This window comes from Dryobates pubescens, chromosome 33 (assembly GCF_014839835.1).
Source record: "Dryobates pubescens isolate bDryPub1 chromosome 33, bDryPub1.pri, whole genome shotgun sequence".
NCBI classification, from domain to species: Eukaryota; Metazoa; Chordata; class Aves; order Piciformes; family Picidae; genus Dryobates; species Dryobates pubescens.
In genome coordinates this window covers 1,354,588-1,381,903 of record NC_071644.1, presented here as the reverse complement: position 1 = coordinate 1,381,903, position 27,316 = coordinate 1,354,588, and the positions used below count along the sequence as shown (strand labels likewise).

General features: G+C 61.7%; 1 protein-coding gene across 1 annotated transcript in view; it reads right to left on the bottom strand.

The window, feature by feature from the left end:
* EIF4G3 (eukaryotic translation initiation factor 4 gamma 3) overlaps nt 1–27,316 on the bottom strand; it is a 167,287-nt gene that overhangs the window by 139,789 nt on the left and 182 nt on the right. Inside the window, exons 2-3 of the mRNA XM_054175939.1 lie at nt 20,664–20,739; nt 10,088–10,231 (exon numbers count right to left, since the gene is read on the bottom strand). The gene's annotated coding sequence lies outside the window, so the exon portion shown is untranslated. The remainder of the gene's footprint in view (nt 1–10,087; nt 10,232–20,663; nt 20,740–27,316) is intronic.

The window sequence follows — 27,316 nt, the reverse complement described above, 5'->3', positions numbered from 1 at the left end:
GGGGGGAGGGTCATGAGAGCCCCAGGGGACAACAGAAAGCTGATCCAGGAGGAGGGCTCCCCAGGCTCTAAGCTGCTCTGCTCCTCTCCCCCTTCCTGTCCAGCAAGACTACAAAGAATGGAAGAGGATAAACCAGGCTGGAAGAGCCCCTCAAGATCATTGTGTCACCCAGCACCACCTAATCAACTGAACCATGGCACCAAGCACCCTACCAAGGGCAGGGCATGGCAGCCATTCTCTCTCTTGGCTCCTGCCTGCCCTGTGCCAAAGGACCAAGAGCTGCTGCTGGCCTCCTGGCTCTGCCACCTGGCCAGGCCTGATCCTGTCCCTGCTGCATCCAGGCTTCCCTGAAGGCCTCCAATCCACACACACCCAGGGAGACACAAGGGCAGCCACACCTGGGTTCTACATTCTCCTGTTCCTTCCCCCTGTAACCCGCCCTGGGACTGCTCCACAAGCATATTGATAGCAGCTTTCCTTCTCCTACTGCCAAAGCCACTCCAGGTGGGTCCCTGGCAGGTTCACCTCCAGCCTCTTTGAGGGCAGGGGGAGGGGTTCTTGGTTTCTTGCTACCACCTCAGCTCTCAAACTCCACTTAAGGCTCAAACCACCCCCCCCAGGGAGGTGGCTGAGGCAACAGCCCTGCAGAGATTCAAGAGGAGGCCCAAGAGGGCTCTGGGCAACCTGCTCTAGCTGAGGAGGTCCCTGCTGAGTGCAGAGGGCTTGGACTGGATGAGCTTTGCAGGTCCCTTCCAGCCAGCTAATTTCAAGTCCCTGCCAGGCAGAGCTGTGACAAAGATGAACTGAGAGGGTGACAGCAAAGACAGACTTGGACACCTTGACTAGGACAAGAAGGGACCTGGGAAGTTGCCCCAGGGGAGGTTTAGGTTGGCCATGAGGAACAATTTCTTCCCCTTGAGGGCTGCCCAGGCCTGGCCCAGGCTGCCCAGGGCAGCCCTGGAGAGGTGGTGCTGAGGCCATGGTTCAGTGGAGCCCTGGCAGGGCTGGGGTGAGGGTTGGACTGGCTGAGCTTCAAGGTCTCTTCCAACCAGAACAATTCTGTGCCTTGGTGACCCCATGAGGGCAATGTGCAGGCTGTGGGCAACAAACCCCAGTGCAGGCTGCCTCCAGCACAGCTCCCACAACCCCTGGGGCCACAGAACTCTTTGGGTTGGAAGAGCCCTCAAAGATCACCAGGTCCAACCACCAACCCCACACCACCATGGCCATTAAACCACATCCCCAAGTGCCACCACGTCCCCAAGTGCCACCACATCCCCTGGCTCCTGCCTTAGAGGGCACAGAGGGCTGAGGTCAGGAGTCAATGCCATCCCTCCTCCCATCCCAGTCTGTTAATGAACCTCCCTTGATTGAGAGCAGCTAAACCCTGAACTGGGCTGGGAGAGCAGCACTGGGGGGCCTGGACAGGCTGCAGAGGTGAGCCCAAGCCAGCCTCATGCAGTTCAGCAAAGCCAAGTTCCAGGTCCTGCTAGCAGGTCAGGGCAATCCCAAGCACAAATGCAGCCTGGCTGAGCAGTGGCTCCAGAGCAGCCTGCAGGAGAAGGACTTGGGGGGGTCAGCTGGGGACAAACTGCCCAGGAGCCAGCAGTGGTCCCTGGCAGCCCAGAGCCAGCTGAGTGCAGCCAGAGCAGGGAGAGCAGCAGCACGGGGAGGGGATTCTGCCCTCTGCTCTGCTCTGCTCAGCCCCCACCTGCAGCACTGCCTCCAGCTCTGGGGACCTGGAGCTGCTGGAGAGGCTCCAGAGGAGGCCACAGAGATGCTCAGAGGGCTGAGACCCTCCCCTGTGGGGCAGGCTGGGAGAGCTGGGGCTGTTGAGCCTGGAGAAGGCTCCAGGGAGACCTCAGAGCAACCTTCCAGTGCCTGAAGGGCTCCAGGAGAGCTGGGGAGGGACTCTGGCCAAGGGCTGGGAGTGCCAGGGTGAGGACAATGGCTCTGAGCTGGGAGAGAGGAGACTGAGACTGGAGATGGGGAAGAAATTGTTGAGAGTGAGGCTGGGGACGCTCTGGCACAGGCTGCCCAGGGAGGCTGTGGCTGTGCCCTGCCTGGAGGTGCTGAGGGCCAGGCTGGATGAGGCCCTGAGCAGCCTGTGCTGGTAGGAGGTGTCCCTGCCCATGGCAGGGGCTGGAGCTGGCTGAGCTTTGAGCTCCCTTCCAACCCCACCCATGGCTCATGGCTCTGGCAGGATCCTGGCTCCTGCACAGGGCATCCAAGCTGATACCAGAGGGGCTTGGGGCTTGGCACAGATGGCAGCCAGGCTGCCTGGCAGGGATCCCCAGACCTGAGGGCCCTGAGCAGTGCCTCACTGCTGTCACAAACACTCACCCAGCCATGGGGACATTTTCTGAGGACCAGAATGAGACCACAAAACTCTTTTCACTTCAGGCACAGAAGCAGATGGTAACAAGTTGCAGCTAGGACAATCTGGTTTGGATTTCACCCAGGCACCCAGAAGTCAAAGCCTCTGAGCAGCAAACTGCAGAGAATTCAGCTCTGAGGCTGCTGGATCTCTGTGCTGGGAGGCACTGAGGAGAAGGATCACCAAACCCAGCTGCAAATCCCTCCAGTGGCTCCAGAGAGAGGTCTCCACAGATGCCCAGGGTCCTCTGCTCCCCTGGCACTGCAGCCCTTAGCCTGGGAGGCAGCCAGGGCTTGGAGTGCCAGGATGAGGGGCAGGGAAGTGAAGCTTGAGGAGGGCAGACTGAGACTGGAGATGAGAGAGGAGTTCTTGAGAGTGAGGCTGGGGAGACTCTGGCACAGGCTGCCCAGGGAGGCTGTGGCTGTCCCCTGCCTGGAGGTGTTCAGGGCCAGGCTGGATGAGGCCCTGAGCAGCCTGGGCTGGGGGAGGTGTCCCTGCCCATGGCAGGGGGCTGGAGCTGAGCTTTGAGCTCCCTTCCCTCCCAACCCATTCCATGAATCCATCAGTCTGTGGAGCACTGCTCTGCTCAGTCCCCAGGGACAGCTGAGTGCAGAGGGGATTGCTGTGCTCCAAGTGTGCTCACTGGGTGGTTACCAACCTGCTGCTCAGGAGCCCCTCAGCAGGCACCTCACAGCCCTGCAGCTGAATGGAGAAAGCCAAACTCCTCCCTTCCTGTGGTGCCTCACCTCACCTACCAGAAGCACTGCCCTTGCTCCTCAGGATCCTGCAGGGATGGATCTGGCTGCTCCTGATGCCCCAAGCCTCCCCCAGAGCCTGCTGCTCATGGTACAACTGGAGCAGCCTCTCCTTGTCCCCTGCTGCACAGAGGGCAGCACTCTGCTGCTGCCTGCTGCCCAGCCCCAGCCTGGCTGCCCTGGGGCAGCTCCCACTGCCAGCAGAGCTGAGGGCAGGGCAGGCTCCCAGGCCTGCAGCTGCTCCCTGCCTGCTCTGCCTCCCCCCAGCCATGCCAGGAGTGCTCAGCCAGGCTGTCCCCCTGTGGCACACCACAGCTCCCTGCCCTGCTGGCCTTGCCCCAGGAGGGACTTCTCCACTCCTCCCCCAGTGACTTCTCCTGGACACTGAGGAAGTAGATTCACAGAACCACTCAAGATGGCAAAGGCCTCTGAGATCACCCAGTCCAACCTTCCACCCCAGCCCTCCAGGAGCACCAAACCATGCCCTGAGTGCCACAGCTCACTTCTTCAACACCTCCAGGCATGGGGACTCCACCCCCTCCCTGGGCAGCCTGTCCCAACCCCTGACCACACTTGCAGGACAGAAATTGTTCCTCTTGCCCAACCCAGCCCTCCCCTGGCACAGTTTCAGGCTGTTTCCTCTCATCCTGTTACCTGATACTGGGGAGACCAAGCCCCAGCTGGCTCCAGCCTCCTCTCAGGGAGCTTAGAGAGCAATGAGGTCTGCCCTCAGCATCCCCTCCAGGTCCCTCAGCCTCTCCTCCCAAGTGCTGCTCTCCAACCCTCTCACCAGCTTCCTTGCCCTTCTCTGGAGCTGCTCTGTTCCCTCAGCCCAACCACCTCTGCAGCTTTCAAGCCAGAAGAGGAGGCAAGGGAGAGGTCTCCTCTCCCAGCCCCTGCAAGGGGCCCTCTGGTGCAAAGAGCAGGAGAAAGAGGAAGCTTGGGGTCTGTGGGGCCACATCTGGCCACAGCATCCCTGTGGCAACATCTGCTGTGCATTCCCTCCACATTCCTGAGAGCAGCAGCAGGGCTGCAGGGCCCTGGAATCTGGGCAGCAGCAGGGCTGCAGGGCCAGGGGGTAGGACTGCTCCCACCACTGCCAAGCTCTGCCCCTGCTGCTGCAGGAAGCACTTCTGGAGGGCAGGGAAGTGCCGGGGCTTGGCCCTTGCAGGAAGTCAAGCAGCAAGTCCTCCTCATCTGGGCTGTGTCCCAGGCAAAGGTGGAGGATGAAGGGAGGCAGAAGCAGAGCAGCACCCCAGCTGCTGCTGCTCCTTCCAAGGAAGCTCAAGGAAAGGCAGCAGCCAAGGTCCAGCTCTGCACCTGCTGCCCACAGCAGGCACTGAGTGTCCTGAGCTGTGCTTGCACAGACTCCCAGCACAGTGAGAGCTGCATCAGATCAGCTCCAGAGACCCTCTGCCAGTGCCCCCCTGCCCCAGCAGGGCACCCACAGCACCCTGCCCAGCAGCACAAGGCCCAGGGGGGGTTGGAAGCTCTCCACACCAGGAGACTCCACAACCTCTCTGGGCAGCCTGCTCCAGGCCTCCAGCAGCCTCACACCAAACAACTTTCTCCTCCTGGGTTCCAGTTTGTGCCCAGTGCCCCTTGGCCTGTGCCTGGCACCACTGAGCAGAGTCTGGCCCCAGCCTCTTGCCCCCCACAGCTCCTTTAGCTCTTGCTGAGCATTGCTCAGCTGCCCTCTGGGGCTGCTCTTCTGCAGGCTCTCAGCCCCAGGGCTCTCAGCCTTTGCTCCTCACAGAGCTGCTCCAGGCCCCTCAGCAGCTCCAGAGCCTCCCCTGGACTCTCTCCAGTGGTTCTCTGCCTCTCTTGAGCCTCCTTTACTCCAGGCTGGACACCCCCAGTCCCCTCAGCAGCTCCTCACCAGACCTGTTCTCCAGACCAGCTTTGTTGCCTTTCTCCATGCCTGCCAAACCCAGCCCCCACCCCTTGGTGGGCACAAGCACCCCCCTCACCCTCAGGCACAGGGGGGCCAGGGCAAAGCCAAGCTCTGCCCATACAGCAGGGCTGCTCCAGCCCCTGAGCACTGTGCAGTGTCTCAGCAGTCAGCCAGCAGCCACCCACCAGCAGCCACCCAGCTCAGGCTCCCTGAGCCCCAGAGGGACAGAGCAGGAGTTAGAGAATCACAGAATCAAGGAGCTGTTTGGGCTGGCAAAGGCCTCTGAGACCAGAGTCCAACCATCAGCCCAGCAGCACCATGGCCACTGAGCCATGCCCCAGAGGGCCAGGGCCACACATTGCTTCAACACCTCCAGGGCTCCTCCCTGGGCAGCCTGCTCCAAGGGCAGCCAGGCCACTCCTGCAGGGAAGAAATCATTCCTCATGGCCAACCCAACCCTCCCCTGGGGCAGGTTCAGGTCATTTCCTCCCTCTGGCACCTGGTAACAGGCAGATCCCAACCTCACTGCAGGCTACCCTCACACTTGCTCAGCTCCACTCTAACCCTGCTCTGCCTCAGCTCCAAACCCTTCCCCCTTGGCCTGGCTCAGACCCCCTCAGCAAAAGTCTCTCTGCAGCCTTCCTGCAGGATCCCTTCAGGTCCTGGCAGCAGCTCTGAGGTCTCCCTGGAGCCTTCTCCTCTGCAGGCTGCACAGCCCCAGCTCCCTCAGCCTGTGCTCCCAGCAGAGCTGCTCCAGCCCTGGGAGCATCTCTGTGGCCTCCTCTGGCCTCCCTCCAGCAGCTCTGTGTCCTCCTGCTGCTGGGGACAGCAGAGCTGGAGGCAGGGCTGGAGGTGAGGTCTGAGCAGAGCAGAGCCCAGGGGCAGAATCCCCTCTGCTGCCCTCTGCCCACCCTGCTCTGGCTGCAGCCAGCACACAGCTGCCTGAGGGCTGCAGGAGGCACTGCTGGCTCCTGGGGAGCTGCTCAGCACCCAGCACCCCCAAGGCTCTTCCTTCAGGGCTGCTCTCAACCCACTCAGCACCCAGCCTGGATCTGTGCCTGGGGTTGGCCTGCCCCAGCTGCAGGACCTTGCCCTGGGACTTGTTGAACCTCCTGCAGCTGGCCCTGGCCACTTCTCCAGCCTCTCAGGACCCTGCTGGATGCCATCCCTGCCCCCAGTGAGTGCAGCTCACACTGCTTGGTGTCATCTGCACACCTGCTGAGGCTGCAGCCAGTGGCACTGTCCATGGGGCTGACAAAGATGTTCAAGAGCACCAGACCCAGGCCAGCCCCTTCCAACCCCCCCCTGCTCAGCTGGGCCATTTCTCACCCTGGCAGAACACAAAACTCAGCACCTGGCAGGGCTCAGAGGAGGATGGACAGAAGGAGACTCAGACTGCCAGTGTTAAAACCCCAAAGCACTTCAGCTTTCCCCAAGCCCTGCTACTTCAGAGGGATGGAGAGCTTGCTCTGGAGCCAGCCTGCCCTGCAGCTGCTTCTGGCAAGAGGCCTGAGCCCCTTTCAGCCTTCCTGCTGGAAATGGCCCACGTGCAGGCACTCCCAGTTTGATTCTCCACCACCACCTGCAGTGATAAAGGAGAGGCTGCCCAGGATGGGACACCTCAAGGGTGAAGACACCTGGGGAGGGGCCAGGGAGTGCTGGGAATGAGCAGAACCCACTGGGCTGGATGCTTTGCTACCCCATTTCAGCCCTGCAGGAGTCCCTTAGGCAAAGCTCCCCAGGCCTCACTCCTCTGTCACCCCCAAAGTGCTCAGTCAGAGAATCAGTCAGGGTTGGAAGGGACCCCAGGGGTCAGCCAGTGCCAACCCCCCTGCCATGGGCAGGGACACCCCACACTAGAGCAGGCTGCCCACAGCCTCATCCAGCCTGGCCTTAAACACCTCCAGGGCTGGGGCCTCAACCACCTCCCTGGACAACCCATCCCAGGGCTTCACCACTCTCATGGGGAAGAACTTCCTCCTCCCCTCCAGCCTCAATCTCCCCACCCCCAGCTTCATTCCATCCCCCCCAGTCCTATCCCTGCCTGAGACCCTGAGCAGTCCCTCCCCAGCCTGCTTGCAGCCCCCTGCAGATCCTGGAAGGCCACAATGAGGTCACCTCAGAGCCTTCTCTTCTCCAGACTGAACAGCCCCAACTCCTTCAGGCTGTGCTCACAGCAGAGCAGCTCCAGCCCTCTGCTCATCCTCCTGGCCCTGCTCTGGACACCTTCCAGCACCTCCAGATCCCTCTTGTCAGAGGGGCTCCATCCAGAGCTGGAGGCAGTACTCCAGGTGGGGTCTCCCCAGAGCTGAGCAGAGGGGGAGAATCCCCTCCCTGGCCCTGCTGGCCACACTTCTCTTGCTGCAGCCCAGGCTCTGCTTGGCTCTCTGGGCTGCAAGTGCACTCTGAGAGCTCCTGGTGAGCTTCTCCTCCCCCAGCACCCCCAAGGCTCTCTCCTCAGGGCTGCTTTCCAGCCAGTCCCTGCCCAGCCTGGAGTTGTGCCTGGGATTGCCAATGACTGAGGCTTGGCCAAGCCTTCCACCTTGGATCTTAGAATCAGAGAGGCCCAGGCTGCTTTGGGTGGGAAAGGAGCTCTGGAGCTCATCCAGTCCAACCCCTGCACTCAGCAGGGACTACCAGAGCAGGCTGCTCAGAGACCCAGCCAACCTCACCAGCAAGAGGTCCAGGGGTGGGACATTACCACCTCTCTGGGCAGCCTGGGCCAGGCTCTCACCACCCTCAGTGTAAACAATTTCTTCCTTCTCTCCAGTTCCAGTCTCCCTCTCCCAGCTCCAAACCTGCTTCTCCTGAGCCTTTCCAAACCCTTCCCCTCCCTAAGCACACAGAGGACCAAGATCCTCCCTGAGCTGCTGTGCAGGATGTGAGGTCCAGGTGCTCCTGGGCAGGGTGGGGGTCTAAGGAGCATCTCCCAGGTGCTGAGGGGCAGCAGGGCAGGGCAGCAGCACTCTGCTGGCAGCAGGGGAGGAGCTCTGGCCCCGGCACCGCTCCCTGCGCCTGCACCGAGCCGACAGCAGAACACCAGGGAAGGAAAAGCTCCCTGGAGCAGAGACCTTCTGAAAGAGGCTGCCTAGAATGTTCTCTCCCTTCCCTCCCCACACCACCAGCCTGCCTCTGTGGGTGAGCTGTGCCAGCAGGCAGTTTGCTGACAGCTGACAGAAGGCAGAGCTGGCTCTGGGGGCTGCTGCGGCAGCCTCGGGCTCCCAACCAGAGCTCACTCCCAGCAACCAGCAGCAGGAGGGCAAGCCAAGGCTCCAGCACTGGGGCACGATGCCTGCAAGCTAGCTGGGATCAGAAATAGACACTGCAGCCCCTCCTCTCCCCCTCCACAAATCACAGGAGGGGCTGGGCTGGAAGGGAGCTCAAAGCTCAGCCAGCTCCAGCCCCCTGCCATGGGCAGGGACACCTCCCCCCAGCCCAGGCTGCTCAGGGCCTCAGCCAGCCTGGCCCTGAACACCTCCAGGCAGGGGACAGCCACAGCCTCCCTGGGGAGCTTGTTCCAGTGCCTCCCCACCCTCAGTGGAAGGAATTCCTTCCCAGAGTCACCCCTGAGCATTCTCCCATTTCCCAGCACAGGTTTCCACTTTTCCCACCCAACCCCAGCTGGATGCAGCAGCAGCAGCAGCAAGGAGCAGAGCTCCTGCCAGGCCCCTGCTGCCTGCACACACCTGCCAGCCCCAGAGCTCAGCTGCCCTCCAGTGTTTCACCCCACGTGGCTGGCAGAGGACTGTCCTGCTCTTACCCAGCCCTGTGACAGGCTCAGGGCTCCCAGCCTGTGCTGCCTGCCCCCTGCCATCATCCTCAGGAGCAAACCTGGCTGCTGCCCAGCTCACCTGCTCAGCCCCTGCTCCTTCACTCCATTTGCTGCAACAGGTGGAAGTTAAACAAGAGCAAACAGCACCAAAGGCTTTCCTCTGCCTCAAACCTCCCTGCTCCTCCTTATCCTGCTCTCCCCAGTCCTGGGTCTTTCATCTCCCCTCTTTCTGTGCCCCACTGCACAGGTTCACAGAACAGCAGGAGGCAGAAAGGACCTCTGGAGCTCCTCCAGTCCAAGCCCTGCTCCAGCAGGGCACCCACAGCAGCCTGCCCAGGAGCCAGGGGGGTTGGAAGCTCTCCACACCAGGACACTCCACAACCTCTCTGGGCAGCCTGCTCCAGGGCTCAGCACCCTCACACCAAACAACTTTCTCCTCCTGCTCAGCTCCAACCTCCTGGGTGCCAGTTTGTGGCCCCTGCCCCTTGGCCTGGCCCTGGGCACCACTGAGCAGAGCCTGGCCCCAGCCTCTTGCTCCCCACAGCTCCTTTAGCTCTTGCTGAGCATTGCTCAGCTGCCCTCTGGGGCTGCTCTTCTGCAGGCTCTCAGCCCCAGGGCTCTCAGCCTTTGCTGCTCCCAGAGCTGCTCCAGGCCCCTCAGCAGCTTTGGAGCCTCCCCTGCACTCTCTCCAGGTAGTTCCCAGTGCCTCTTGTGGGTAGCCCAGCACTGGACCCAGGACTCCAGAGGTGGCTTCAACCAGGCAGAGTAGAGGGGGAGCAATCCTCCCTCTGTTGCTTTGCCCCTTTTTGAAGGGAAGCTTCTGCACTTCCAGGTCAGCCCTGCAGGATGTTCAGCTCCTGAGGACTCCACCAGGCCCAGTCTACTCCACAGCCCTCACTCCCCACTGCTTCCCCAGCCCTGCTGTCACTGCTGCTCCCACTGCAATCCCTCCTGCAGCCTCCTGCCCATCCCCCTCCTTAGCCAACCACAGCATCCTGCAAAGCATGGACATGGACAACCCCTAGCAGAGGCCATGGGTGTGAGGCCATGGCCCACAGCAGCCTGCCCCAGCACTGCTCAGCACTGAGCAGCTCTCCCCCTGCCCGAGGCTGCTTTGGGTTGTCACAGGGCAGCGCCAGGACCCGGCCCCCCGCAGCCACCGCTCACCAACCAGCCTGCAGCCGGCCCCAGCAGGCACCCTGGGGCCACAGCTGGAGCAGCAGAGCTGAGAGGAGGGCAGGAGGGAAAGAGGGAGGCTGGGAAGGCTCTGCTGGGAGGGCAGCTCTTACCTGTGACAGCCCAGGGGACGAGGCATGTCCCGGCGGCGTGGCAGCAAGGTTTGGGTGTCCCTTGGTTATCTCATGTGCAGTGTAAGGGGAAGGGGCAGGAGGGCCAGGCTGTCTTGCTACTTGGGTCACCTGTGTGGAGATAAACTGTTAGTAAAACACAGTATTAGTAAGGCAGGCTGGGTGGGTCCTGGATCTTCTGCAGAGAACAGCCAGCAGCAGCTTCAGCCACAGAGAGAAAACAGCTGCAGGGAATCAGAGGAGGAGACCTGGCAGAGCATCGAGACCAAGCCCCTGCCTGCAGCTCACCAGCCCAGCACTGCTGCTAGGGAAGGGCTCTGCCAGCTAGCCAGGGTCCCTCCCTGCCAGTTAGCCAGGGTCCCCCCGTGCCAGTTAGCCAGGGCCCCCCCGTGCCAGCTAGCCAGGGTCCCTCACTGCCAGCTAGCCAGGGTCCCTCCCTGCCAGTTAGCCAGGGTGCCCCCCTGCCAGCTAGCCAGGGTCCCTCCCTGCCAGTTAGCCAGGGTGCCCCCCTGCCAGCTAGCCAGGGTCCCTCCCTGCCAGTTAGCCAGGGTGCCCCCCTGCCAGCTAGCCAGGGTCCCTCCATGCCAGCTAGCCAGGGTCCCTCCCTGCCAGTTAGCCAGGGTGCCCCCCTGCCAGTTAGCCAGGGTCCCCCCGTGCCAGTTAGCCAGGGTCCCCCTGTGCCAGTTAGCCAGGGTCCCCCTGTGCCAGTTAGCCAGGGTCCCTCCCTGCCACTTAGCCAGGGTCCCCCCGTGCCAGTTAGCCAGGGTCCCCCCCTGCCAGTTAGCCAGGGTCCCCCCCTGCCAGCTTGCCAGGGTCCCTCCCTGCCAGAAGGACACTGAGGGCTGGAGCTGGGCCAGAGAAGGGCAAGGGAGCTGCTGAAGGGTCTGGAGAGCAGGGCTGGGGAGGAGCAGCTGAGGGGGCTGGGGGTGTTCAGCCTGGGGAGGAGGAGGCTGAGGGAGAGCTCCTTGCTCTCTGCAGCTCCCTGAGAGGAGGCTGGAGCCAGGGGGGGGCTGGGCTCTGCTCCCTGGTGTCAGGTGATAGAACAAGACAGAACAGTCCCAAGCTGCAGCAGAGGAAGTTGAGGTTGGACCTGAGGAGCAATTTCTTTGCTGCAGGAGTGGTCAGGGGTTGGCACAGGCTGCCCAGGGAGGTGGTGGAGTCCCCATGCCTGAGGTGTTCCAGAGCCCTGTGGCTATGGTGCCCATGGTGGGGTTGGGCTGCTGGCTGGACTGGGTGACCTCAGAGGCCTCTTCCAACCCAGACAGTTCCATGATACAGCACAATGAGGAAGGACCTACAGCTGGGAACATTAGCTGGTGGAAATGGGTAGGAACTGGAGGAGTTTTACCACTGGGGGCTTCCTTTGCCTTCTCCCTTTGACTTTAGATCTGGGATCTCCTGCTCCTGCCCTTAGAAACCATCTGCAGCAGCACTGTGGCTCTGCAAGGGCTGGGGCACGCTGCCAGGGCCCCAGGGCTGGGCCAAAGCTGCACAGTGCCCTGCAGCACAGGAGAGCAGGGAGGCCCTGCTGCATGAAGGGCCTGAGCCCAGGGAAGGCTGAAACAGGTCCTGGGCAGCTCCTGCCCACACTGATCTCACCTCCTGCCTCTGCTCCTGCTGACATACACAGAGCAGGACAGACACATGAGCTGACAGCACCCTGCTCACACTGCTGCTGGAAGGGCTTCAAATGGAGCCTCACAGAGGGAACCACAGAAGTGTTTGGGTTGGAAGAGCCCTTTCAGATCATATGCAGGCCAAGCCCTAACCCAGCACTGCCAGGGCACCACTGAACATGGCCCTCAGCACCACACTGCCACAGCTCCGACACCCCTGCAGGGATGGAGGCTCCACCACTGCCCTGGGCCAGGCCTGGGCAACCCTCAAGGGGCAGAAATTGCTCCTCAGGTCCAACCTAAACCTCCCCTGGGGCAACCTGAGGCTGTTTCTTCTTGTCCTGTCCCTTGTTCCTTGGGAGCAGAGCCCAGCCCCCAGCTGGCTCCAGCCTCCCCTCAGGGAGCTGCAGAGAGCAAGGAGCTCTCCCTCAGCCTCCTCTTCTCCAGGCTGGACCCCCCCAGCCCCCTCAGCTGCTCCTCCCCAGCCACCAAGGTCTGTGGAATCCCTGCAACCACACTGCCCTGTCTCTAAATACACTGTGGCCACTCCAGTCAAGAGGAGGAGGATGAAAGGAAGCCCAGAGCCCCAGGGTGTCACTCCCCAGCCCCTGCACACAACTCCCTGCTGCCCAATCTGCCTCCAGTGTCACCATCAGAAGAGGAAGCAGCAGGGAACTCCTGGCTCTTGATCTGAACAGAGCATTAGCAGCAAGCTCCAGGAGAGCAGAAGTCACTGAGTTCAGGTCTAGAATGCCTTCTTCACTTCATCCTGCTGCACTCCCAGTGTCCAGGCCTCTGGTTCCATTACCTAACCTAGCAGAAGAGCTGCAGCAGCAGCCAGAGCTCCCATTTCCCCAGGCCTGGCAGCAGGCCAGGCCCATTCACTGCTGGAAGATTTACAGCACCCTGGTGCTCAGCAGAGGAAAGGGTGGGCCAAGGCAGAGCTCCTCATCCTCCATCCCCAGCTGGCTCCCTCCCTAGCCCAGGGGCATCCTCTCTTGCCTTTGCTCCAGCCTGGCAGGTGGCAGCACACAGCCTCCAGCAGCAGAACCAAACCCAGCAGCACAGAGAGCATCAGAAACCTTCCCACATCCCAGCCCCAGGACAGCCCAAGTCTCCTTCATGGCCTCTGAGACTACCCTGAAAGCCTTTTCATGCCAATCATGTGGTGGCTGCTCCTCAAAGCTCATCCTGTCCAACCCCTGCAGGCAGCAGGGACAGCTCCAGCTGGAGCAGGCTGCCCAGGGCCACAGCCACTCTGACCCTGAATGTCCCCAGGAACAGAGCCCCAGCCACCTCCCTGGGCACCTGTGCCAGGCTCTCCCCAGCCTCACTGAGCAGAACTTCCACCTGGTGTCCAACCTCACTCTGCCCTGCTCCAGTTCCAGACCACTGCTCCAGGTCCTACCCCCAGAGGCCCTCCTGGAGAGATGGAGTCAGGATGGGTAACAACCAATGGAGCCAAGAAGGGGAGAAGGAAGCAAAGGCAACAGGCAAACAAGGAAGCCAGCAGCCCAGCAGCACCAGCAGCCCAGCAGCACCAGCAGCCCAGCAGCACCAGCAGCCCAGCAGCAGGGGGAGGCTGTCCTCACCACCAGGATGTCTCCCTGAGAGCCACTTCTTGAGGAGAGGAGGAGGCCACAGCTGAGGCACTCCAGGCACTGCTGCCTTCCATCTCCCCAGGCTCACAACTGCCCTCACTGCTCCAGCCCAGGCCACCCAGAGCCCTCTGACCTCCAACAGCACCCAGGCCCACACAGATGTCTGACCAGGGCCCAGGGATTCCAGCACCCTCCAGGGGCACACTGAGCATTCAGCAGGCCTGGGACAGAGCATGGCCACCAGCCAGGCTGGGCTGAACCGAAGGCTGCAGGACCCTGGAAGGCTGAGCTGGCCCATGGGACAGCCCTGGGCAGCAGGCACACGGAGGGCACCCCTGCCTGAAAGCTTCATCAAGGCAAGGAAACAGCCAGCAAAGGCCAGCAAGGCCACCACACACCTGGGCAGGGTCCCATGGACTCGACCCCTGACAGGGCTTCCCAAGGCCAGCCAGGCCTGGCCCCATGGAGCCACAAGAGAGGAAGCTGAGCTGAGCTGCCCTGCCCTGCCCTGCCAGCAGCACAGTGCCCATCCCAGCACCCCCCTCTGTCCCCCCCAGCTCCAGCCCCCTCTCTGTCCCCCCCAGGCCCCTCTCTGTCCCCCCCCAGCCCCAGCCCCCTCTCTGTCCCCCACAGCCCCACCTCCCTATCCCCCCCAGCACCACCTCCCTCTCTGTCCCCCCCCAGCACCAGCCCCCTCTCTGTCCCCCCCCAGCCCCCTCTCTGTCCCCCCCCAGCACCAGCCCCCTCTCTGTCCCCCCCAGCCCCCTCTCTGCCCCCCCCCAGCACACTCTTCTTCCTCACCAGCTGCAAGAAGCCAGGACCCCCTGCACCTCCCTCCTGGCTCCCCCAGCAGAGTGCTCCCCAGGAGCTGGCATGCCAGCTGCAGGCTGCAGGGGGGGAAGGCTGAGCAGGGCTCTGCAGCTGTGTTCCTCACCATGGGGTCTGGGAAGGGGCTGGAAGGGACCTTGGAGCTCCTCCAGTTCCAACCCTGCCACGGGCAGGGACCCCTGCCCCTGGGCCCAGCTGCTGCAGGTCTGCTGTGGGAGCTGCCCTGGGGCATCCTGCCTGGGGAGGAGGTCCAGAGGTCCCCTCCCACCCCTCCCACCCTGTGATCTCTCCCAGGGTCTGCACTGCATTCCAGGTGCCCAGCTGCAGACACCCATCCTGCCCACAGCCCCTGCAGGGCAGAGCAGGCTTGGGGCAGCTGGGGCCATGCCATGGGGACAGCTTCTGCCCAGGACCTGCTCCTGCCCTACAGAAATCCTTCCCCAGGGAGAGTTCAGCTGTGGACAGAACCTCTCTGCTGCCAGCTCTCCATCCCTGCACAGCTTCCAAGCATCCCAGCCCTGAGCATCCATCCCCCTGGCAGGCTCTGCCCAGGGAAGGAGTCACCTCCTGACCCAGACCCTGCCCACCCCAGAGGGTGGCAGCAGCAGCTCTGACCCTCCCCAAGCTCCTCTCTGCCCCTCAAGGACACAGAATCAGAGCTGTCAGGGCTGGAAGGGAGCTCAAGGCTCAGCCAGCTCCAAGCCCCTGCCATGGGCAGGGACACCTCACACCACAGCAGGTTGCTCACAGCCACCTCCAGCCTGGCTGCAAACACCTCCAGGCAGGAGGCTTCCACCACCTCCCTGGGCAGCCTGTGCCAGGCTCTCACCACCCTCCTGGGGAACAACTTCTTCCTCACAGCCAATCTCAGTCTCCCTACTTCTAGTTCTGCTCCATCCCCCCCAGTCCTATCCCTCCCTGGCACCCTCAGAAGTCCCTCCCCAGCTTTCCTGGAGCCCCCTGCAGATGCTGGGAGGCCACCAGTAGGTCTCCTCAGAGCCCCTCTCAGTGCCTCTGCAGGATGTGAGCTCACTGGGGTCCAGCAGTGGGCAGCCCCCTGCAGCAAGGCCCCCAGTGGACACCTGAAGAGATGGAGGATGGAGTCCAGCCTCAAGATCTGGCCCAAGCAGGCTCCTCAGCACCTCACTGTCCCTGTGCCCTGCTCCCCATCAGCTGGCACTGAGGTGGGTACCTGGCACAAGGTGGCATCTGCTCCAGAGACACAGTGAGAGTCCAACTGACACAGACAGTTAGGGGCAGCCTGGGAGCTGGCTGTGCTGCAGCCTCTGCTGAAGGCCTCACCCAAGCAGCCTCCATGCACCACTGCTCCCCAGGCAGGGACACCAACCCAGCCCTGCTGCTAACCAGTCCCACCCAGGAGGCACTGTCAGAACCCTGGAATGGGACCTGCCAAGGTCATCAGGGCCAACCTGCAGCCAGAGGGACACCTGGGGGTGCTCAGAGCCCCAAACAACCTCACCTGGAATGGCTGCAGGGATGGACATCTCCCACCTCTCTGACAAGAGCCTGGCCCCAGCCTCTTGCCCCCCACAGCTCCTTTAGCCCTTGCTGAGCATTGCTCAGCTGCCCTCTGGGGCTGCTCTTCTGCAGGCTCTCAGCCCCAGGGCTCTCAGCCTTTGCTGCTCCCAGAGCTGCTCCAGGCCCCTCAGCAGCTTTGGAGCCCCTGATGGACTCTCTCCAGTGGTTCTCTGTTTCTCCTGAACTGGGGAGCCCAGAACTGGACCCAGAACTCCAGCCATGGCCTCAGCAGGACAGAGTGGAGGGAGAGGACAAGCTGCCTCTGTAACCTGCTGGCCACACTCCTTGCACCCAGGACCCCATTTGCCTTCCTGGCCATGAGGGCACACTGCTGGGCACCTTCCCCCAGCACTCCTAGCTCCTTCTCCATGCAGCTGCTTCCCAGCAGCTCCCTCCCCACCTGTCCTGCTGCAGGAGGTTGTTCCTCCCCAGGGCCAGGACCCTACCCTTGCCCTGGTTGAACTTCAGGAGGTTCCTCTGCCCAGCTCTGCAGCCTGCCCAGGCCTGGCTGGGGGGCAGCACAGCCTGGGGGCAGTCAGCCACTGCTGCCAGCCTGGGCTCAGCAACACATCCCTCAGCACCTGCCCCTGATGGCACTGCTGTGGAACAAAGCACCTGCAGGAACCAGCAGCTGACCCTCACCTGCCTGCTGCACCCCCAGACCCCCAGCACCCACACTGCTCCTGGTGGCACAGAGACTGCAGGTGGCTGACTCTCTGCAGGACCCCAGACCACCCTTGTGCCTCTTCCACCCCAGCTCAGTTTTCTCCAGCACTTACTCTCAAGCTCAGCTTCAAACAGAAGCTCAGAATGAACCTAGCCCAGAGAGTGGTGGTGAATGGTGCCACAGCCAGCTGGCAGCCAGGCACCAGTGCTGTGCCCCAGGGATCAGTGCTGGGCCCCAGCCTGGTCAATATCTTCATTGATGATCTGGAGGAGGGGATGGAGTCCATCAGCAGGAAATGTGCAGATGGCACCAAGCTGGGGGCAGGAGTTGAGCTGCTGGAGGGTAGAGAGGCTCTGCAGAGGGACCTGGCCAGGCTGGGCAGAGGGGCAGAGGCCAAGGGCAGGAGATTGAACACAGCCAAGTGCCAGGGGCTGCACATTGGCCACAGCAACCCCAGGCAGTGCTACAGGCTGGGGGCAGAGTGGCTGAGAGCAGCCAGGCAGAGAGGGACCTGGGGGTGCTGGTGGAGAGCAGCTGAACAGGAGGCAGCAGCGTGCCCAGGGGGCCAAGAAGGCCAAGGGCATCCTGGCCTGCATCAGGAAGAGTGTGGCCAGCAGGAGCAGGGAAGTCCTTGTGCCCTGTGCTCAGCACTGCTTAGGCCACACCTGGAGTCCTGTGTCCAGTTCTGGGCTCCTCAGGTCAGGAAAGAGGTTGAGCTGCTGGAAGGTGTCCAGAGAAGGGCAACAGAGCTGGGGAGGGGTCTGGAGCACAGCCCTGGGAGGAGAGGCTGAGGGAGCTGGGGTTGCTTAGCCTGGAGAAGAGGAGGCTCAGGGGAGACCTTCTTGCTCTCTGCAACTCCCTGCAGGGAGGTCGGAGCCAGGTGGGGGTTAGGCTCTTCTCCCAGGCAGCCAGCAGCAGAACAAGAGGACACAGTCTCAAGCTGTGCCAGGGGAGGTTCAGGCTGATGTTAGGAAGAAATTCTTCCCAGCAAGAGAGATTGGCCATGGGGATGTGCTGCCCAGGGAGGTGGTGGAGTCCCCATCCCTGGAGGTGCTTAGGAAGAGCCTGGCTGAGGCCCCTGGTGCCATGGTTGAGTTGCTCAGATGGTGCTGGGGGAGATGTTGGACTGGATGAGCTCTGAGGTCTCTTCCAACCTGGTTCATTCCATTGCAGCTGGAAATTGCTTCTCCTTTCCCTAACACCATGGCATTTTCTCTCCAGCTTGTCTCTCCTTCCAGCCTGGAAGCAGGCTGCCCCCAGCCCCAGCTGCTATTCCTGGAGCACAGCAAGCAGGGCTATTTTTCCACCCTGAAAGTGCTATTTTGGGTTCCTTCTTCACAGCTACTTTTCTATTTTACATTCATTTAAATTCTTACAGTCATCTTTTCCCTGCAGGCACCTGGATTGTGGCTTTGGAGGAAAGAAGTGGAGGGGGGGGGAGAGAAAAATCCCCCTGCTGCTACCCCCCCCACACCCAGAGAAGGATAAAAAAGAATGGTGAGGATTTCAAAGGAGTTTGGGAGTGCTGGGGAGGGCATCTGAGGGCTACACCACACTGAATTATTTAGCAGAGCTGTTTGTACACTTGGGGGCCTCTGCTTGTGCTTCCTGCAGGCACACAGAGGGATGGAGACACACAGCAGCAGCAAAGCCCAGCATGGAGTGGCTGGAAGGGACCCCTGGAGCTCAGCCAGCCCAACCCCCCCTGCCCCAGCAGGGCACCCACAGCACCCTGCCCAGCAGCACAAGGGCCAGGGGGGGTTGGAAGCTCTCCACACCAGGAGACTCCACAGCCTCTCTGGGCAGCCTGCTCCAGGGCTCAGCACCCTCACACCAAACAACTTTCTCCTCCTGGGGTCCAGTTGGTGCCCAGTGCCCCTTGGCCTGGCCCTGGGCACCACTGAGCAGAGCCTGGCCCCAGCCTCTTGCCCCCCACAGCTCCTTTAGCTCTTGCTGAGCATTGCTCAGCTGCCCTCTGGGGCTGCTCTCCTGCAGGCTCTCAGCCCCAGGGCTCTCAGCCTTTGCTGCTCCCAGAGCCTCCCCTGGACTCTCTCCAGCTGTTCCCTTTCTCTCTTGAACTGGGGAGCCCAGAACTGGACCCAGTCCTCCAGACATGGCCTCACCAGGGCAGAGTAGAGGCAGAAGAACCTCCTTTGGCCTGCTGGCCACACTCTTCATGCACCCCAGGAGACCATTGGCCTCTTGGCTACAAGAGCACATTGCTGCCTCCTGGTACCCTGCTGTCCCCCAGCACCCCCAGGCACTTCTCCTTGGAGCTGGTTTCCAGCAGGTCACTCAGCAGCTGTCCTGGTGCTGGACACACTGCTGGCTGACCACCAGACCCTCCATGGATAACCAGGAACTCTGCTACTACACAGCCACTCCCCTGGCTCTCCACCTTTCTTGACCAGCTGGGATCTGGACCTGGCCAGAGCTGGACTCTGCATCCCTTGGCAGAGGTCTGTGTGGTAGATTCAGACTCACAGAATGGTTCAGGCTGGAAGGGATCTCAATGATGACCCAGTCCCAACCCCCTGCCATGGGCAGGGACACCTCCCCCCAGCCCAGGCTGCTCAGGGCCTCATCCAGCCTGGCCTTCAACACCTCCAGGCAGGGCACAGCCACAGCCTCCCTGGGCAGCCTGTGCCAGAGTCTCCCCAGCCTCACTCTCAACAATTTCTTCCTCATCTCCAGTCTCAGTCTCCCCTCTCCCAGCTCAAAGCCATTGTTCCTCATCCTGTCCCTCCCAGCCCCTGTCCAGAGTCCCTCCCCAGCTCTGCTGGAGCCCTTCAGGTGCTGGAAGGCTGCTCTGAGGTCTCCCTGGAGCCTTCTCTTCTCCAGGCTGAGCAGCCCCAGCTCTCCCAGCCTGTCCCCACAGGGGAGGTTCTGCAGCCCTCTGAGCATCCTTGTGGCCTCCTCTGGCCCTGCTCCAGCAGCTCCAGATGCTCACAGAGCTCTTCTCTAAAGCCCTAAAAAGGAAGGGGCCAAAGATGCTGCAGGCCCAGGCTCTGCACAGGAGATGGAGCTGATAACCCTTTCAACCCTTCCTGAAGCAACGAGGGGAGGGAGAAATCCTCACTCAGCAGCTCCTGCTCTCCTGTGAGCAGCTGTGTGGCCCTGCAGGAGAGGCAGCAAACCTCTCCCCTCTCCAGGTTTTCTTCCTGTTCTCCAAACAATTCAAAAGCAGCTTCAGAACCAGGAGGGGGGGAGGGGGATGTGGGCTGGCATGAACAATATTTGCACTGTCCCACCAGAAAGGCAACATGGGACTTTCCCAGGGCTGTGCTGATTTAGCAGAGCTTATAAATAACACTGAGCTGCCAGCTATTACCAGCTGAGAAAGAGGAAAAACATAAAGAGCAATGAATAAAAGGAACATGGCATCAGATGGTGACAAATAAACCTCCCTCAGCTGAATTTCCTCCAGAACTCAGCTCTCTAAACAGTTCTGCAGACAGTGAGCCAAGAGCACCTACCCCAGCTAGCCAACCTCCCCCCAACCCCTGCCTGCCTCTGCCTAGGGGAATGTTTCATGTGCAGAACAAACCTGCCCTGACTGCCTCTCTGCTGAGAAGCCCCTGGAGAGGGGCAGCCACCAATGCACTCCAGCAGTCAGGCAGCCAAGAGCCTGGAAACACAGCCAGCAACATCTGCCCTCAGGTGGAACCCTGCAGGGCAAAGCCACTCTCAGCCCTGCTCAATGAAACCCACACTCAGCAAGGAGAGGACTGGAGCCCAAGGTCCCCTCCAGCTCCTTTCCCTTGCCCTGCTCACAAGCAGTTGAAAACAAGGTGCTGGGGGGCCTGGAACATCTCAGGGCTGAGGAAAGGCTGAGAGAGCTGGGGCTGGGAAAGAGCAGGCAGAGGAGGGAGCTCATCAATGCTGAGCAGTGCTTCAAGGGTGGGGGGCAGGAGGATGGGGCCAGGCTCTTGGCAGTGGTGCCCAGGGACAGGCCAAGGGGTGAGAGGCACAGACCTGACCATAAGGAGCTCCATCAGAACATAAGCAGGAACAACTTGAGGGTGGCAGAGCCCTGGAGCAGGCTGCCCAGGGAGGTGGTGGAGTCTCCATCTCTGGAGACATTCCAAACCCAGCTGGATGTGCTCCTGGGTGACCTTCTCAGGGTGACTCTGCCTTGGCAGGGGGGTTGGCCTGGATGCTCTCCAGAGGTCCCTTCCAAACCCACCCCCACCCCCCCTGCGATTCTGTGCTCCAGCATCACTCACTTCAGAAGGCACAGGGAGCTGTGGGGGGGGTTCCCAGCCCACCCCCTGCCCCCAGGGCCCCCTGAGCAGCAGGATACTCACGGTGCTGTAGACAGCAGAGACGGTGGGCGTGAAGATTCGCTCCTCCAGGGGCTGCTGCACAGGGCCTCGGGGGATTCTGCAACACAGCACGTCAAGGAAAGCAGCCTGCCAGGGAGGGTGGGCCACACACACAGCCAGGCAGCAGGACACCTCCCTCACTCAGGCACACACCCCAGCACCTACCAGGTGCTCACCATGCAGCCAGGTCCCCCAGGGTCAGCCACTGAAGGAGCAGAGCCTGGCTGGCAGCAGTCACCAGGGCACAGAGCGAGAGGAACTGGCAGCAGAGTCCCTGACCCAGCCACAAACCCTTCTCCCTGTCAGACAGAATCCTTCACCCCTTATTTTGCAGGTTGGTTAGACACCCCAACACCTACCAGGTGCTCACCATGCAGCCAGGTCCCTCAGGGTCAGCCACTGAAGGAGCAGAGCCTGGCTGGCAGCAGTCACCAGGGCACAGAGCGAGAGGAACTGGCAGCAGAGAGTCCCTGCCCCAGCCACAAACCTTTCTCCCTCTGACAGAGAATCCCCCACCCCCTTTTTTGTTGTTGTTTGGGTTGGTTTTTAGAAAGCAAGGGGGGGGAAGCCCCAAGCCCTGGGCATTGGGTGAGACAAAGAGTGCTGATCAGCAGGGCACTGCTGACAAAGGCAGCTCCTGTCCTGCCAGCACCCAGCGGGCGCCCCAGAATTGTTTCCTTGTTTGCCTCTCTGCAGCCACTGCCTCCTTCCCTCATCCACCCACCAGAGCTGCCTCCAAAAGGGGCTGCCAGGGAGAGCTCCACTTTGCAGGAGCTGCTGCAGGGCTGCCCACAGGCAAAGTTGCAGGGGTCCTCTGAAACTGGAAAGGGTTGGTGGGGAAGAAGACTTCAAGCACTGAAGAGATGAGGCAGAATCTGGAGGGGAGGGCTGCAGGCACTTCATGGAATCATAGATGGCTCAGCTTGGAAGGGAGCTCAGAGATCATCCACTGCAACCTCCATGCCAGGCCCAGGGACACCTCTCAACCAGACTCAAATGGCTCAGCTTGGAAGGGACCTCAGAGATCATCCACTGCAACCTCCCTGCCAGGCCCAGGGACACCTCTCAACCAGACTCAGCTGCTCAAGGCTTCATCCAGCCTGGCCTTCAGCACCCCCAGGCAGGAGGCAGCCACAGCCTCCCTGGGCAGCCTGTGCCAGAGGCTCAGCAGCCTCACTCTGAAGAACTTCTTCCTCAGCTCCACTCTAACCCTGCTCTGCCTCAGCTCCAAACCCTTCCCCCTTGGCCTGGCTCAGACCCCCTCAGCAAAAGTCTCTCTGCAGCCTTCCTGCAGGATCCCTTCAGGTGCTGGCAGCAGCTCTGAGGTCCCCCTGGAGCCTTCTCCCCTGCAGGCTGCACAGCCCCAGCTCCCTCAGCCTGTGCTCCCAGCAGAGCTGCTCCAGCCCTCGGGAGCAGAAAGCCCCTGGCTGAGCTAACACCTTGTGGCCTTCTGGCCAACATTTGCACACCCAGCAGCCACCCTCAGCAAAAGGCCCTGCTGAACTCCCTGCAGAATTTCCCACTGCAAGGCACACTCAGCCTTCACCTTCCTGCTGCTTACAGTTTGCAGGGCAGAGGCTCCTGGAGAGGCAGAGCAGGCTGAGGGCTCCTGGCTGCCCAGGCACACACAGCCCTGGCTGCCAACCTGACAGCTTCAAAACCCCCCAAGTGCCAGGAAAGCATCTCTGGGGTTTGGCTCAATGAGGACACCAACACCCCTCAGTTAAATTCTGACCCTAGGAGATCAGTCTGGGTCCTTCAAGAGTCACAGAAGCATCAAATCCCACTCTGACAGGGGTCAGAAGGGACCTCTGGAGCTCACCCAGTCCAGCCCCCTGCTCTAGCAGGGCACCCACAGCACCCTGCCCAGCAGCACAAGGCCCAGGGGGGGTTGGAAGCTCTCCACACCAGGAGACTCCACAGCCTCTCTGGGCAGCCTGCTCCAGGGCTCAGCACCCTCACACCAAACAACTTTCTCCTCCTGGGGTCCAGTTTGTGCCCAGTGCCCCTTGGCCTGGCCCTGGGCACCACTGAGCAGAGCCTGGCCCCAGCCTCTTGCCCCCCACAGCTCCTTTAGCTCTTGCTGAGCATTGCTCAGCTGCCCTCTGGGGCTGCTCTTCTGCAGGCTCCTCAGCAGCTCTGGACCCCACTGGGCTCTCTCCAGCAGCTCCCTGCCTGTCCCTGAACTGGGGAGCCCAGATCTGGTCCCAGGATTCCAGTGGGGCCGACTGAAGGGGCAGATGAAGCTGCTGGCCACGCTCCTCCCTTCACACTCCAAGTCTCATCTCCACAGGACACTACTGCCTGAGCCTTTGCAGGGCCCAACAGCACAGCCAAGACTCCAAGGTGATCCCAGCTGCCCAGTCCCACCCTTCCCTTCCCCTTCCCAGGCTGCAGCACAGCCTCTTCCCGCTGCGGCGTGACCTGCGCCGGGGCCGCAGCGCTCTGCAGCACGCCGCAGCCGGATCCTCTCCTCCAGGAGCAGCGCTCAGGCTCGGCAGAGCCCAGCTCAGCTGAGCAGGCAGCTCTCATCCCCAGCACCTCACTCAGGAGGCCAGCAGCCTGAGCAGTGGGTCTGAAGCCTGGCAGTTTGGTTCTGTGCAGGCCAGACAGGCTAACCCCTGCCGACAGCATGAGGGGCGGCAGAGGAGCTGCCGAGCTGCGCCGGGAGGGGCTGGCAGCTGTGCCACAGGACACCCACACCAGCTCTGCACCCACCACAGCCACAGGAGGGGGCACTGCTGGCTCCCAGGGTGGTGCTCACCCAGCCTGCATCTCCTGGGGGCTTCTTCCATCACAGAATTGCCCGGAGCAGAAAGGCCTTCAGGAGTCTCCACTCATCAGCTGGGCACTGACCAGGCTGTGACTGAGCCCTGGCCCTCCCACCACACCTCCAGGCATGGGGACTCCACCACCCCCCTGGGCAGCCTGGCTCGATGCCTAAGAAGCCTTCCTGGGGAGAAATTCCTCCCAATAGCCAACCTGAACTTCCCTTGGCACAACCTGAGGCCCTTTCCTCTCATTCCATCACTTAATACTAGGCAGAAGAGACCAACCCACAGCCGGCTCCAACCTCCTTTCAGGACCATGTAAAGAGCCACAAGGTCTCCCCTCAGCCTCCTTTCCTCCAGGCTCAACTAACCCAGCCCTTTGCAGGGTCTCAAGCTCCTCTTCCCTTTGCACTTTGCCAGGGTTTGGCAAAAGAAGGGTCTTGAGACCCCAGCCAGCTGCCAAACCCTGCCTCCAGCAGAACGCCAGGAGGAGCTGCCCCAGGCTGCAGCAGAGCCTCTCCCACCCTCCAGAGGGGCCCTACCAGCAGTGCCACCCCCACCCTTCATCCTGAGCACCCTGCTGCACTCCTGAGCCTCAGCAAACACCACCAGAAAGCCAGAGTTTGGGAGATGAGGATTAGAAACAGGACCAAAAGCTCAGGGATGCTCTGCAGGCTGCCACTGCAGCACCCTGCCCTGCCCTGCCCCCCACAGGCATCCCCTGGTGAGGGAAGGGGGCACAGAGGCAGGGTTTGGAATCCCACCCAGCCTGGAGGCAGTTCTGACAACTGCAGCTTCCAAAGGGATCCTTCCTGAGTTGGGAAACACTGTTTCAGCCTGGAGAAGGTTGGGATTTATTTTCTTATTTTAGAACTTATATAAGGCAGGAGGAATTAATCTGCTTTGAGCAGGGCAGCCTCCCTTTGGGCACCCAGCAGCAGCTGCCCAAAGGAAGGAGCAGCTCAGGTGCCTTTCAGAGTGTGGGGCTGCTGCTCAGGCTCACAGCTGGGAGGTGCTGAGTCCCAGCAGATTCAAAAGAAACCTTGGAAGGCCTTTTCACCAAAGGAGGTGAGGCTGACAGAGCCCAAAATCCCTTCGCTCCCAGGCAGCCTTCGTGAGCTGCTTGGAGGCCACTGCTGCCCACACCTAACTCCTGGCACCTCTGGAGTGATCCCCTGCCAAGAGCTGGGCTGGGGGAGGGGTCACCACTTCCCCACAAGCTCCCTGGAGCTTCCTTCAGCCCCCTGGGAGAAGTGGCTGCCCTCCTTCCCCTTCTGTCTGCCAAAGGAGCCTGTCCTGGGCTAAGAGTTGCTGTGAAGTGCGCCAGGGCAACGGCAAAAGCTCACCAGCAGACTCCTGCTAACAAGGCTCTCTCTCCTAGGAGAGTGATGGCACAGAAGACTCCACCACAGGATGTGAACGGCTCAGGGCAGGCAGGAAACTGCAACCATCCTCAGCCTCACTAGCCACAGCCAACCATCCTCCCCCTCCACAGCCAACCATCCTCCCCCTCCACAGCCAACCATCCTCCCCCTCCACAGCCAACCACCCTCAACTTCCACAGCCAACCATCTTCACCATCCACGGCCAAACATCCTCATCCTCCACAGCAAACCATCCTCATCCTCCACAGCCAACCATCTTCACCATCCATAGCCAAACATCCTCATCCTCCACAGCCAACCATCTTCACCATCCATAGCCAAACATCCTCATCCTCCACAGCCAACCATCTTCCACAGCCACAGCCAACCACCCTCATCCTCCACAGCCAACCACCCTCATCCTCTTCCACTGCAGAGGTGTCAGTAGCATCCAGAGCTGCCCAGCCCAAGCTGCCCTGCAAACCACCCCAGTGCCCCCATCACCCCCAGTGATGCAGAAGGCCAGCCTGGCCCTGTGGCAGCCCTCGAGGAGCGGCAGTGCCGAGGGAAGGAGGCCAGGCTGAATCATTCCGGCAGCTCCTTCCTGTTACTATTCCGGCACGCCGAGATCCAATTCAGGAGGTTCCTCTGCCCTCCCTCCCCCTCGCCACCCACGTCACCCTCTTCAGCTGCACTGATTCAACTCTTTGTGCAGCCATGCTCTGAAATGATCCAGGAGGGTGGGGAGTGGGGGGGAGTGGCAAAGCCAAGCTAAGCCCCAAGCTCACCCGGTTGGCAGAGAGCCTCCCATCGCCGCGGGGCCAGCGCCGAGGCCAACGCCGAGCCAGAGGGGCAGGAGCCAGGGGAAGCTCTTCGATCGCCTCCCAGCCAGCAGGGTGGGAAGGTGGAACTCAGGCTCTGCTCTCCACGCTCGTGTGGGGCTGAAGGACTCTCTGCAGCTCCCCCTCCTCCAGCAGCAGCTCGCCAAAAGCCAGCGGGAGGGCAGCCGGCGGGGAGCGCCGACTCCGGCCTCTCCTCCCGGCTGCTGGGGCTCAGGAACTGAGGAAATAAAGGGATTTCAAAAGGCAGGGAAGAGAGCTCCTCCTGGCAGAGGCAAGGGGACTTCCACCTAGTCCCCATCTGGCTGCAGCAGGGATGGCAAGCTGGGGAATTTCAGGAGCTGTGAAAGCCCTGGTGGGAGAAGGCAGGCAGAGACAGCAGCGGCTGGAGAGGAAACGGAGCCCTGGTGGAGACCAGAGCTCTCCCCGAAAAGGAGGAGGGGATCTTTTAATCAGCTCTGTGACATCCCCATAACAGGATTAAAAACCACCCAGAGCAGAGCTGCCTGGCTGCTGGGGTGCTGAGAAACACAGAGTTAAATGCAAGGCAGGAGCAACCCCTTGCAGCAAGCTCCCCCCTTGCACCGCTGCAAGCCTGCTCCAAACCCCAAAGGCTGCAAGCCTCTGCTGGGTGCTCTCCCAGCCATGGGCACCCTGAGAACAGGCAGCTAAACACAGCAAGAATTTGTGCAGGCTCTGCTGCTTCCAAGACTGGGAGGGGAAAGGAACTCCACTATTCCATCTTCCCTCCAGATGGATTCATTCCCCACCCAAACAGCGCTCCTCACCTAAGCTCATTCTCAGCAACCATCTTCCCCCCAGCACAGGCTGCTGGCCTCTGCTGGCACTTCAGGCACCCCAGGGAGCACTGCTCAGAGGAATGCAACACCTGCAGGTAGCCAGGGGTGTGGTTCAGCCCAGAAGCAGCCCAGAAGGAAGGCTTTTGGTGCCTGGCACAAGCTCGGGAGCGAGGCTCCCCCCTGCCACCCCCGGGGTTATGTAAGCCTGGCCCCGCTGCTCCCACCCCAGCAAAGCCCTGGAGCACCGGGGCACGACCCCCCAGCGAGCCCACAGAGGGGCAGGGAAGCCCAGCAGGCTCCCCCACTTCCCTCAGCTGCCTGGTGCAAGGCATGCTCAAACCCCTCCAAGCAAGGAGCAATGGATGGCAGAGAGCAGGCAGCGCAGCCTCCTCCTCCCCTGCAGCCTCTCCTCTCCGTACGGCGCGACCGAAGCAGCGGCGAGCAGCAGCGCCTCGGTGAGCAGCCTCAGGCACCACCCCAGCCAGGGACAAGCTGCCCCGGGGGCAGCAGATGGCTGAAACCTCCCCAGCATCAGCCCAGCATCTCCCCAGCCTCTGCAGCTCTGCCACCCTGCCAAGCCTTCCGCTGGGCGTGCTCCACCCTACCTGGCAGCCGGCTCCGTCAGCGAGCCTCAGGCGCCAGCTCCGCTCCCCGCAGCCTCCGGCAGCAGAGCCCTGGGCTGCAGCTGAGCCATCCGGGGATGAGTCCTCAGCTCCTGCCTGCCCCTTGCAAGCAGAGCTCTCGCAGTGCTGGTGCTCTTAAAGAGGCAGTGCAACGGGGGGGCTCAGGGACAGCTCGGGGGGGGTGCACCCAAGAGCATCCCCGCTGCCGAAATCCCTCTGCTGCTCCCCGGGCAGCGGA